Raw genomic sequence first — 13,602 nt, forward strand, 5'->3', positions numbered from 1 at the left:
GATGACAACTGTCCCTTTCACCCTGAACTTAGTATGTCTGTGTTTATGAATGGGTATTCTTTGAAGGAATACTCTTCGTGATTCGGAATGTTGGCTTGGATTGCCACAACTATGAAACTGGGATAGTTGATGCGTGTTTCTACATTGAGGTTTCCCTGCCACAATCTTTAGAGTGGAACGCCAGAGGGGAATTATTTTCTGAAAAGACAAATATATAAGAAAAGAAGAAAGTTAGAAATATGTATTGGTGGATGGTGATGCTTTGTTGCAAAGTTAGCCTGTCTGATTGATATTAAAGAGGAAGTAAACCCTTCCAAACAACTTGGACCTACAGGTAAGCCTAGATTAAGGCTTACCTGTAGGTCCAAGCAATATCTCCTAAACCTATATGGTTTAGGAGATATTTGCCCGAAAATGGGCACCGCTGTCTACGGCGCATGCGCCGTAGACAGCGGCGCGCAGGCGCACTAAATGCGGCAAATCCATGAATGGATTTGCCTAATTTGTCGACTCCCGTGCGCATGCGCGGGAGTGACGTCATCGCGGCTTCGCCGAGTGGCAGCGGCGGAGCTGCGAGACGCGACTCCCGTGCGCATGTGCGGGAGTGACGTCATCGCGGCTTCGCCGCTGTGATTCGTCGGAGCTGCGAGACGCCACCAGCAACATGGATGCGGCGGACTACAGGGATCAGCGGCGACTTCGCTGGCTCCTGTGTCAGGTAAGTGACACATAATGAGCTACTATGCGATGCATAGTAGTCCATTATGCTTTACCTTTGCAGGGAAAAAAAGAGTAAGTAAACCCATCAGGGTTTACTTCCTCTTTAACCACCTCAATACAGTGCAGTTACACCCCCTTCCTGACCAGACCAATTTTCAGCTTTCAGCGCTCTCACAGTTTGAATGACAATTACTCAGTCATCCTACACTGTATCCATATGAAACTTGCGTCCTTTTTTCCACACAAATAGAGCTTTCTTTTAGTGGTATTTAATCACTAGTGGGTTTTTTATTTTTTGTGCTATAAATAAAATAAAACGTAAATTTTGTGAAAAAAATGCCTTTTTCTTCGTTTCTGTCATAAATTTTTGCTAATTAGTAATTTTTCTTCATAAATTTTGGCCAAAATTTATACTGCTACATATCTTTGGTAAAAATAACCCACATTAGTATATATTATTTGGTCTTTGTGAAAGTTATAGAGTCTACAAACTATGGTGCCAATCACTGAAAATTGATCACTTCTGATCAGGCCTTCAGTACATCAGGTGTACCTCATTTCTTGAGACACTAACAAGTCAGGAAAGTACAAATACCCCCCAAATGACCCCTTTTTACAAAGTAAACATCCCAAGGTATTAAGTAAGTAGCATGGTGAGTTTTTTAAGTTGTCATTTTTTCCCACAATTCTTTGCAAAATGAAGATTTTTTATTTTTTTTTTATTTTTTTTACTAAATTGTCATATTATCAGGTTATTTCTCACACACAGCATATGCATACAACAAATTACACCCCAAAATACATTCTGCTACTCTTCCCGAGTACGGCGATACCACATGTGTAGGACTTTTACACAGCCTGGCCACATACAGAGCACTAACATTGATGTAGTACCTTCAGACGTTCTACGAGCAAAAATTACGCATCTCATTTCTCAACCACCTATTACACTTTTGAAGGCCCTGGAGTACCAGGACAATGGAATTTCCCATAAAATTACCCCATTTTGGAAAGCAAACACCCCAACGTATAATCTGTGAGGCATAATGAGTCTTTTGAACGGTTAATTTTTTTCCAGAAGTTTTTGGAATATGTGGAAAAAAATTAAAATGCATTTTTTTTTTACACAAAATTGTCAATTTATAAGATATTTCTAACACATAGTATGTATATAGCAAAAATTACACCCCAAAATACATTCTGCTACTCCTCCCGAGTATGGCGATACCACATGTGTAGGACTTTTACACAGCCTGGCCACATAGAGAGGCCGAACATTAAAGTAGTACGTTCAGGCGTTCTAGGAGCATAAATGACACATCTCATTTCATTCCTACCCATCACACTTTTGAAGGTCCTGGACCACCAGGACAGTGAAATTACCCACAAAATGACCCCATTTTGGAAAGCAAACACCCCAACATATATTCTATGAGACATGGGCTGGAGATAGGTACTCGGGTACTCTGATGGCCTGGTGACAGGTACTCGGGTACTCTGATGGCCTGGTGACAGGTACTCGGGTACTCTGATGGCCTGGTGACAGGTACTCGGGTACTCTGATGGTCTGGTGACAGGTACTCGGGTACTCTGATGGTCTGCTGACAGGTACTCGGGTACTCTGATGGTCTGGTGACAGGTACTCGGGTACTCTGATGGTCTGGTGACAGGTACTCGGGTACTCTGATGGTCTGGTGACAGGTACTCGGGTACTCTGATGGTCTGGTGACGGGTACTCTGATGGCCTGGTGGCAGGTACTCGGGTACTCTGATGGCCTGGTGGCAGGTACTCGGGTACTCTGATGGCCTGGTGACAGGTACTCGGGTACTCTGATGGCCTGGTGACAGGTACTCGGGTACTCTGATGGCCTGGTGACAGGTACTCGGATACTCTGATGGCCTGGTGACAGGTACTCCGGTACTCTGATGGCCCGGTGACAGGTACTCCGGTACTCTGATGGCCTGGTGACAGGTACTCTGATGGTTTGGTGACTAGTATTTGGGTACTCTGAAGGGCGGTGACAGGTACTCATATGGACTGTGACAGGTACTCGGGTACTCAGATGGACTGTGACAGGTACTCTGGTACACAGATGGACTGGAACAGGTACTCGGGTACTCAGATGGGCTGTGACAGGTACTCGGGTACCCTGATGGACTGTGACAGGTACTCGGTACTCTAATGGACTGTGACAGGTACTCGGGTACTCTAATGGACTGTGACAGGTACTCGGTACTCTAATGGACTGTGACAGGTACTCGGGTACCCTGATGGACTGTGACAGGTACTCGGTACTCTAATGGACTGTGACAGGTACTCGGTACTCTAATGGACTGTGACAGGTACTCGGGTACCCTGATGGGCCGTGACAGGTACTCGGGTACCCTGATGGGCCGTGACAGGTACTCGGGTACCCTGATGGGCCGTGACAGGTACTCGGGTACCCTGATGGGCCGTGACAGGTACTCGGGTACCCTGATGTGCCGTGACAGGTACTCGGGTACCCTGATGTGCCGTGACAGGTACTCGGGTACCCTGATGTGCCGTGACAGGTACTCAGGTACTCTGATGTGCTGTGACAGGTACTCGGGTACTCTGATGGGCTGTGACAGGTACTCGGGTACTCAGATGAACTGTGACAGGTACTCGGGTACTCAGATGGGCTGTGACAGGTACTCGGTTACTCTGATGGGCTGACAGGTACTCTGATGGGCTGGGACAGGTACTCGGGTACTCTGATGTGCTGTGACAGGTACTCAAATACTCTGATGGACTGTGACAGGTACTCTGATGGACTGTGATTGACAGGTACTATGAGGGGTGGTGACAGGTCCTCTTTATTGGGGGGGGGGCAATCAGTATGATTGGTGTACACTGTATGCGGTAACGAGATGTTACCGCAATCTCCTACTCACACACGATCGGTGTGTGAGGAGGAGAACCCGGTAACATCTCGTTACCGCAGTTTGTTTACATTTTTGTGATCGGCTGTGAAAGGATCACAGCCGATCACGTGGGTAAACAGCCGGCCAATGGCTGTTTACCAGCGTCGGTGACGAGCAGTGTTCCCGGGGAACACGCCGCCACCTACGTGCACGCGCAGCGCGCTCGCGATCGCGCGCATGCGCCGTGCACGTTCGGGGTGTGACCATCTGTGATCGGCCGTGACTTCATCACGGCCGATCACGTGGTAAACAGCCATAACGAATGGCTGTTCACCCCTTCGGTGGCGAGCGGTGTCTCCGTGACACGCCGCCACCGAAGAAACAGGGATGCGCGCGCACGATCGCGCGCATTCCCTGTTTAAACGGTAGGCCGTCATATGACGGCCTCCTGCCACAATAGTTGCCCCGCCTGGCCGTCATTTGACGGCCGGCGGTCAGCAACTAGTTAATGGATGCCATTGGGTTGGACTTCTCACCATCTACTTACATACAGTGCCTTGAAAAATATTCATACCCCTTGAAATTTTCCAAATTTTGTCTTGTTACAACCAAAAATGTAAATGTATTTTTTGGGGATTTCATGTGATAGACCAACACAAAGTGGCACATAATTGTGAAGTGGAAGGAAAATGATTAATGGTTTTCAAAATGTTTTACAAATAAATATCTGAAAAATGTGGCGTGCATTGGTATTCAGCCCCCTTTACTCTGATACCCCTAACTAAAACCTAGTGGAACTAATTGCCTTCAGAAGTCACCTAATTAGTAAATACCCACCTGTGTGTAATTTAATCTTAGTAAAAATACAGCCCTCAGAGGTTTGTTAGAGAACCTTAATAAACAAACAGCATCATGAAGGCCAAAGAACACACGGGACAGGTCAGGGATAAAGTTGTGGAGAGTGTAAAGCAGGGTTAGGTTATAGGAAAATATCCCAAGCTTTGAACATCTCACAGAGCTCTGTTCAATCCATCATCCAAAAATGGAAAGAGTATGGCACAACCGCAAATCTACCAAGACATGGCCGTCCACCTAAACTAACTGGCCGGGTAAGGCGAGCATTTATCAGAGAAGAGGCCAAGGGGTCCATGGTAACTCTGGAGGAGCTGCAGAGATCCACAGCTCAGGTGGGAGAATCTGTCCACAGGACAACTATTAGTCGTTCTCTCCACAAATCTGCCCTTTATGGAAGAGTGGCAAGAAGAAAGACATTGGTGAAAGAAAGTCATAAGAAGTCCTATTTGTAGTTTGTGAGAAGCCATGTGGGGGCACAGCAAACATGTGGAAGAAGGTGCTCTGTTCAGATGAAATCAGAATTGAAATGTTGGCCTAAAAGCAAAACGCTATGTGTGGCAGAAAACTAACACTGCACATTACCCTGAACACACCAACACACCGTGAAACGTGGTGGTGGCAGCATCATGTGGTGGGGATGTTTTACTTCAGCAGGGACAGGGAAGTTGTTCAGAGTTGATGGGAAGATGGACGAAGCCAAATACAGGGCAATCTTAGAAGAAAACCTGTTAGAGTCTGCAAAAGACTTGAGACCGGGGCGGAGGTTCACCTTCCAGCAGGACAACGACCCGAAACATCCAGCCAGAGCTACAATGGAATGGTTTAGATCAAAGCATATTCATGTGTTAGAATGACCCAGTCACCGTCCAGACCTAAATACAATTGAGAATCTGTGGTAAGAATTGAACATGCTGTTCACAGACGCTCTCCATCCAATCTGACAGAGCTTGAGATGTTTTCCAAAGAAGAAGAATAAATAGGCAGAAATGTCCCTCTCTAGATGTGCAAAGCTGGTAGAGACATCTCCAAAAATATTTGCAGCTGTAATTTTTTTGAAAAAAAGATTTTGAAAACCATTTATCATTTTCCTTCCACTTAACAATTTTGTGCCACTTTGTGTTGGTCTATCACATAAAATCCCAATAAAGTACATTTATGTTTTAGGTTCTAACCTGACTAAATGTGGACAGTTTTGAAAGGGGTGTGAATACTTTTTCAAGGCATTTTATCTGTACCTGGTTTGTCAGCTCCACGTGCCTTTTTAGTGCAGAGATATGCAATTAGTGGACCTTCAGCTTTTGCAAAAATACAAGTCCCATCATACCTCTGCCTCTGGATGTCATGCTTGTGGTTGTCAGTCTTGCTATGCCTCATGGGAGTTGTAGTTCTGCAACAGCTGGAGGTCTGCTAATTGCATATCCCTGTTTTTAGTGCAATGAAATTCAATGGTGGCGAATCAATCACTGCCATTTAAAACAGATGCACCAAGAAGATTCAACTGCCCCTATAAAGGGGCATTTTGCATGATGCAAACTCAGCTCAACCCCCATTATAGGTATGTCAGTTACATCTGACCTCTAGTCAGTTCGTATCAATGACTTCAGCCATGACAAAAGGGAAGGCATTTCCCATGAAACGCGTTGGCTTTTTTTGATAAGATTTGTGAAGAAAGCTTGGACTAAAGATTCTGAAGTGTCTTGAATCTTTGTACTGGGTGATCCGCAAACACTCACCCCTGAGCTTGATATTTACTGAAAGTCTTCTGTTGAGTCTACCAGAGAGGCAGTAGCCCAGGACCAGAGCAATGTCCTTCCTACACTACAAATTCACTGGTTGCCATTCCCTTTGAAGGAGGACTCGCCTGGGTGTAAGTGACAATTGTTCAAGAGGAGCGGGGAACGAGACCTTAAAGCGGATTTCCCCTTTTTGGGTGGAGCTCCGTTTTGAATCATAAATAATTTAAATGTTAATGTAAAATAATAATCATTACAATCATAATCAATTTAAAATAATACATATTTTAAATAATTATTTAAAAAATAAAGAATTTTAATTATAATCAAAACAATTTAAAAAATATTTAAATAATAAATAATTCAAATTATAGTTTAAATCAATTTAAAAAAAAAATATTTAATTAATAATTGAAATAATAATAAATTAAAACAATAAAAAAAAAAAAAAATATATATATATATATATATATATATATATATATATATATATATATATATATATATATATATATATATATATATATATATATATATATATATATTATTGTTTTAATTTATTATTATTTCAATTATAAATATATATATATATATATATATATATATATATATATATATATATTAGAATAAAAATATTTAAACAAATATTATAAAATAATAATAATAATTAGGAAATTACCTTAAATGTTAAAGATTACTAAGAAATACAAAATTGAAAGCAAATAAAACATAAACATCTGAATACTTTCTCAGGCAGTACTGTGTCTGTGTTATCCTCACAGATTAAGCAAACTAAGCTGTCACTTACACACAGTTGCCAAATATTGCATTGAACCATGCTGCGGGCATTGCGGAAGTATTCCTGGCCGTAGAAATGTCCATGCTTTGTTATTCACAATAGAGGGCTGAACAGCTGATTAACTTTTTAGACAGAAGTAGTGTTCCTACAACCCGGGGTGTTTGTTTAATTAGTCCGTGTACATTATGTGCAAGCTGAATATGTCACAATAACACTACTGTAAAAACATTCTTTATTTATGCGATCATTGTTAAAAAATACCAGCGGAAGGACATATTAACCTCTAACCTTGTTTTGACTATAGGTCATTGATGCCCAGGTCAAATTTTGAAGCATCCTAATGTGTTGACAACGCCTCTTTGACTACTAATTTGCATGTTTAAATCATTGACTTTTTTTTTTTTTTTTAAGGCTATACAAAACTTTTAGTGGTGCACTGTTTTTTAATAACATTTTATTTTTATATTTTATTATAGTTATATTGCTTCAGAGTTTATATTGGTTGCGCTACACTCATTTTGGTTAATTTATCATTTATATTGCTCTGTTTTTTGCAGGCTACCAAGTGCCTGAAAATTTTGAAAAAATATACTTTTTACTATAATTATATATCAATTTTTGAATACTATAATTGTATCAGGCAATTGCAGTATTAAACAGTCACCCACTGCCACCTACAGGCAGAGGTGGCATTTGCAGTGTTGACGACTGTTTTGTCAATGACTAGAGAGCACTGATAGAGATATATATATATATATATATATATATATATATATATATATATATATATATATATTTTTTTTTTTTTATTATTATTAATGTTTTAATACTGTAATTGTATCAGGCACTTACAGTATTAAACAGTTGCATCTTCAGACTGCAGTGGCATCGGTAGACTGAAAGTAATGAAGTCAATGAAGCCTCCAACCAACGCGTGATCACTATTTTATAGCTCACATATTAATCACATTATCGGGAACCACTCCGATTGATTCGAGATCTGCTACTGGAAACTAGAGCTGTCAGTAACAGCAAGTCAAAATGTCAGCTGGGGGGGCAATAAATAGAAAGACATCCACTATCCAGCAGTCTTGCCAAGTGGTACACTTAGACCGACCAGTTCAGCAGGAACTGACCAAGATTTGAATTGTGAATGGGAAGGCTGAATGTACCAAGTTGATTGATTGGTCAGCTTGGGTGCAACCATTCTTCAGGATTCTCTTACAATAATCATTGTCTTCTCCTGGTGTGGGCGGCTTCCCCCGCCGGGGACAGACAACAGCCCATAGATTATGGGATTTACTTGCCTTCCACCTTGGGTGGAAGGCAAGAAAATTGCTTGAGTCCCCCATAAGCACAGTCAGTGTTGATAGGCAAATCCCTCCCGTGGAGCTATTTTGTTTTGCCGGTGGGGAACCTGCTGAACCAGCCAGCCAATATTCGATTCATCTATGGCCAGCTTTACATTTCAATGAACACACTTCATGGAGATCTTGGCAGTGTGTCCTCCTGGCAGCCGCATTAAAAGTCCCTTGGATGGAATTTGATCTATTCCTGTTGGGACCAATAGTGGAAGGCCTTTCCATAGGAATGAAGAGAGATTGCTGCTGATGTGCACAGAACATTATAGCCCAGCCAACAGACTTTTGAAGAGGAAACTGTGCAGATCTCCAGGGAGCATGGAAAGGTAATTGATATGCTTGTGGTGGATGTTTGGGATGAGGGTTTGAAGGCAAGCAGAGGACAAGGAACGAGCCACCAGTATTGCCTATTAGCTGCCTGAAACTGATCTTTTCCCCATTATTGACTTACCACCCCTTGTCCTGCCCTTTGTCTCAGTGTGGAGGCAGCCATCCTGGTAGAGGTGAGGCTTTGCTTCCTCATGTCAAAGCTGCCTCCCTGATGACTGATGATGTGATGACTGGGGTCGGGGTGATGATCATGAAGCAGAAGTAGAGGTGCAGGAAGCACAGATTACTACAATGAAGCATAGGCATGGAAAATCCTATACTGCAACAAGGAGAACGTGGAACAGCTCAGAAGTGACAACATGCAATCTCATGAGGCAGCAGCGCCTTGTGGGTAGGTACAGTGTGGTGCGGCGGCAGTAAGCACTTAGAGTCCAGGTGTAGAGAACAGAAATATATTGTAATTAAAGTTTGGTGGAATACAACAAGCCAGACAGGAGGTCAATCCAATCAGGAGCACTCACAGGATGAAACAGCGATGAGTTGTAGCTGAAAGCCTCAGGTGTGCTGACAGAATCTTGTCTCGAGGGGCAGAATGCGGCTTAAGCCGGTTCATGCCCAAGTGGGGAGGATTCCAGGTTAGCATGGCGTGTCGCTACTCCTTGAACCTTTCCTTAATGCTAAGCATTGTCCCTGACAGATGGGTGACCTGTCCCTACTCTACAAAAAAGCCATACCCATGGGGTGGGGTGGGGTGGGGGGGGGGCGACAGCGCAACACATTCAGCCCTGCCACTCTAGGAGTCCTGGGTAAAAATGCAGAATGTCCACAGAGTCCAGACCAAAAGACAAACATCAATACACATCATGTCCAGCACAATAAATACCTTAACCACAAGTCTCCAAGGTCCTTGTAGAAACCAATGGGTTAATGTAATAGAATAAACCATAGAAAATGGTTTATCCTATTACATTAACCCATTGGTTTCTACAAGGACCTTGGAGACTTGTGGTTAGAGTATCTTTTGTGCTGTCCCTACTCTAGCCACACGCAAAATGTTCGCCAAGCTTGGGGAGGCAGGGTCTTAATTAGACTCTGCCTGACCCAAGATGGCCACCAGAGTCACATGGGGAACCAATATGCAGTTGGATAGTGGCCCCCTTGTGACCCAAAAATCCATAGAGGAATTGGGTTCCTAATGACCAACAACACACAATGAGCACTACCATTACTTACATCCGTAAGTGATAGTATACAATATGATTGTGGCATGTATGGGGGTTGATCTAAGCTAAAGCAATTAACCTTTTCGTGTGAGAAGGGTTGCACAAAGTATATAAGAACAATTGTCCCAATATGCAAAAGGTATGCAAAGACGCCTGCCTTTATATGCACATGAACTTTAATGGCATCCCTGTCTTCGTCCGTTATCATTTGGTGGAGAGGGGATTATGGTGTGGGGGTTGTTTTTCAGGGCTTGGACTTGGCCCCTTAGTTCCAGTGAAGGAAACTCTTAAGGCGTCAACATACTAAGACATTTTGGACAATTTCATTCTCCCAACAGTGTGGCAACAGTTTGGGGATGGCCCCTTCCTGTCCAACTTGACTGCGCACCCGTTTGACAAAGCAAGGTACATGAAGACATGGGGTGGAGAAACTTGACTGGCTTGAACAGAGTCCTGCCCTCAACCCCATAGAACACCTTTGGGATGAATTAGAGCGGAGACTGTGAGTCAGGCCCTCTCTTCCAACATTTGTGCCTGACCTCACGAATGTGCTTTTGGAAGAATGGTCAAACTTTCCTGTAGACACACTCCTAAATCTTGTGGACAGCCTCCCCAGAAGAGTTGAAGCTGTTATAGCTGCAAAGGGTGGGCCAACTCAATATTGAACCCTACCGACTAAGACTGGGATGCCATTAAAGTTTGTGCGCCAAGGAACCCAAGCACTACAATAGAAGAGGGGAGGGAAGGAGTAGCATAGTTTAATGTAAAAAACACAATGATAAAATAAAAATACACTCACAAAGCAATCTGTGGTGATGGGGTGGGATCACCTGGGGAAAGTCCAGGAAGTACTGGTGTCGCTGAAGAACAAAGCCGCCATGGGAAGCTGTGCAAGAATCCAAACAGTCCAATTAATGCTTGAGTTCCTTGGCTTTACACGCATATTAACTTTAATGGCATCCCAGTTTTAGTCCAATGAGTAGTTGCCACGAGGAGGGAGCTATCAAGCTCTTTAAGAACGACCTGTCAAACCCAGGAGTTGTGTGGCCATTTCCTCAGCCAGTTCTTAATGACCTCCTTCCCTTTTCAAGGCCGGTGCGGTTTCCCCGCCACCGGAAGTAAAGAAAAATAGACTGCACATGCCTACAGCCTTATGTGATTTCATACTGCAGGTGTATAGCTATAAAGGCTCAAGACACAAGAGTACCTGGCACAGAAAGTGAACTGTTATTTTTTTTTAGGAAGACCTCAAGATAAATGGTGGATTTTAAAGGGTACTGCTTAGGAACAATTAACATTTCTAGATGTTCCCTCTAAGAGCAGTCTTTGCTTTTCGAGTTCAGGTCCATTTTGAAGGATAGCATTACTAAAAGCATTGTTACTTTTTTTTCGGTTAGGAACCTCTGTTTGAGACGCGTTTCCTCAGCTGGTTCCTAATGACTTCCTCCCCCTTTGCAAGGCCAGTGTGGTTCAGCACCACCTGAAGCGAAGAAAAATAGACTTCACCTGCCTACAACCTTATGTGATTTCATACTACAGATATATAGCTATGAGGCTCAAGACACAAGAGTACCTAAGCACAGAAAGTGAACTGTTATTTTTTTTTTAGGAGGACCTCAAGATAAATGGTGGATTTTAAAGGGTACTGCTCACGCACAATTAACATTTCTAGATGTTCCCTCTAAGAGCAGTCTTTGCTTTTCGAGTTCAGGTCCATTTTGAAGGATAGCATTACTAAAAGCATTGTTGCTTTTTTCGGTTAGGAACCTCTGTTTGAGACCAAAACGATTGGGGTTTGCAGGAGGTTGAACTTGAAGGACGTTTTGTTTTCAAACTAATTAGCTCGTAGCTATAGAGGTATAAAAGTATGGCTTTAAAAGCCTCTCTACAGCACAAATAACCAATGTATTTTGCTATGCTCAGTCACGCATTAATTCACACTGTTTACTCTGCTGTAACAATTGAAGACTGCCTTAGATGAAATTAGTATTCATGCGAAGGTGCAAATAACCATCTGTTCTACTATTCCACATTTGAGATAATGATGAGAGCATTATCCAGAAGCATATAAACACATCAATACACACTGAAACACAAGACTCTAGGACATTTTGGGAATGAATAAACTATAAAAGTAAAAGCATGATCCATTTACATTTAGTCAAATGTGTCTATCCCATCTTTACTAATGAGCAAATATTTTCAATGTGATCTTTAAACAGACCTTGCGTTTTAGGCAAGGTCTTCTTTTTTTCAATGTGGTCTCCAACTTCCTGTCCTTAAATGCTGGAAAAAGTGCGAAATAGAACCTGTGGAGAGAAAAACAGATAATATATTTTCCTTTCCCTAACGTCCGTAGTTCAGGGGGTGACGTCATCCTCATGCTGACAAGCGATGACAGTTCTCATGAGAAGATGCTGCAGCACAGTGCAGGGTTGTCTTCACATGGAATTTGGGCTGCTCAACCTTCTGAGATCTGGCCTGATAGAACTGACAAGCGATGACCGTTCTCATGAGAAGATGCTGCAGCACAGTGCAGGGTTGTCTTCACATGAAATTTGGGCTGCTCAACCTTCTGAGATCTGGCCCGATAGAGGATGATGCGCCTAAGCATGGCGAGCAGCCTGAACCGGTGATACAAGGCAGGATGGATCCATGTGCCAAATTCTGACCCCACCATCTGAATGTCACAGCTGAAATCGAGACTCATCCAACCAGGCAAAGTTTTTCCGATCTTCTGCTGTCCAATTTTGGTGATCCTGTGCGAATTGTAGCCTCAGTTTCCTGTTCTTAGCTGACAGGAGTGGCACCAGGTGTGGTCGTCTGCTGTTGTAGCCCATCTGCTTCAAGGTTGGATGTGTTGTGCATTCAGAGATGGTATTCTGCATACCTTGGATGCAACGAGTGGTTATTTGAGTTACTGTTGCCTTTATGTCATCTGGATCCAGTCTGCCCGTTCTCCTCTGACCTCTGACACCAACAAGGCATTTTCCTCCACACAACGGGCGCTCACTGGATATTGTCTCTTTTTACCACCATTCTCTGTAAGCCAGAGAGATGGCTGTGTGTGAAAATCCCAGAAATACTCAGACCAGCCCGTCTGGCACCAACAACCATGCCACGTTTAAAGTCACTTCAATCCCCTTTCTTCCCCATTCTGATGCTCAGGTTTGAACTTCAGAAAATTGTCTTCAACACATCTAGATGTCTAAATGAGTTGCTGCCATGTGATTGGTTGATTATTTGTGTTACTAAGCAATTACATAAGTGTACCTAATAAAGTGGCTGGGGGGAGAGGGGGGGTGTATATAAAGCTAATTTCTTTGAACTTCATATTTTATGGGCTTGGGAGTAGCATGGAGCCAAGAAAATGTAGGTATATGCTATTAGGGGGCAGTTGAATACAGAAAGCGTGCTTTGTTAGCCCAACAGGTTTGATTTAACACAGTAAAGGCCAATAGGCTGTTCTTGTTGCAAAGGCCTTTTTCCTTTGCTTACAGAGTAGGGTGAGGATTCGTTTTGCATAAAATACCCAATCACATGCAAGGAAAAAAAGGTTTGCTTCCACATGATTGGATTGATGGAAAGTGAAAAATTGCAAAGTGAAAATTCCTTTGCAAAATTAACAACCTGTTTTCTTTTAGTAAATCAAGCGCACTGTCTGTTTTACCCCCCAGAATCTAAATAAGCAATTT

At 42.8% G+C, this 13,602-nt stretch overlaps 1 protein-coding gene across 2 annotated transcripts in view; it reads left to right on the forward strand.

The window, feature by feature from the left end:
- PAPPA (pappalysin 1) overlaps positions 1-13,602 on the forward strand; it is a 418,033-nt gene that overhangs the window by 369,936 nt on the left and 34,495 nt on the right. The gene's annotated exons all lie outside the window — the stretch shown is intronic.

Source organism: Lithobates pipiens, unplaced genomic scaffold (genome assembly GCF_037356315.1).
Source record: "Lithobates pipiens isolate NorthernLeopardFrog02 unplaced genomic scaffold, aLitPip1_a1.2 Scaffold_1, whole genome shotgun sequence".
Taxonomy (NCBI): Eukaryota; Metazoa; Chordata; class Amphibia; order Anura; family Ranidae; genus Lithobates; species Lithobates pipiens.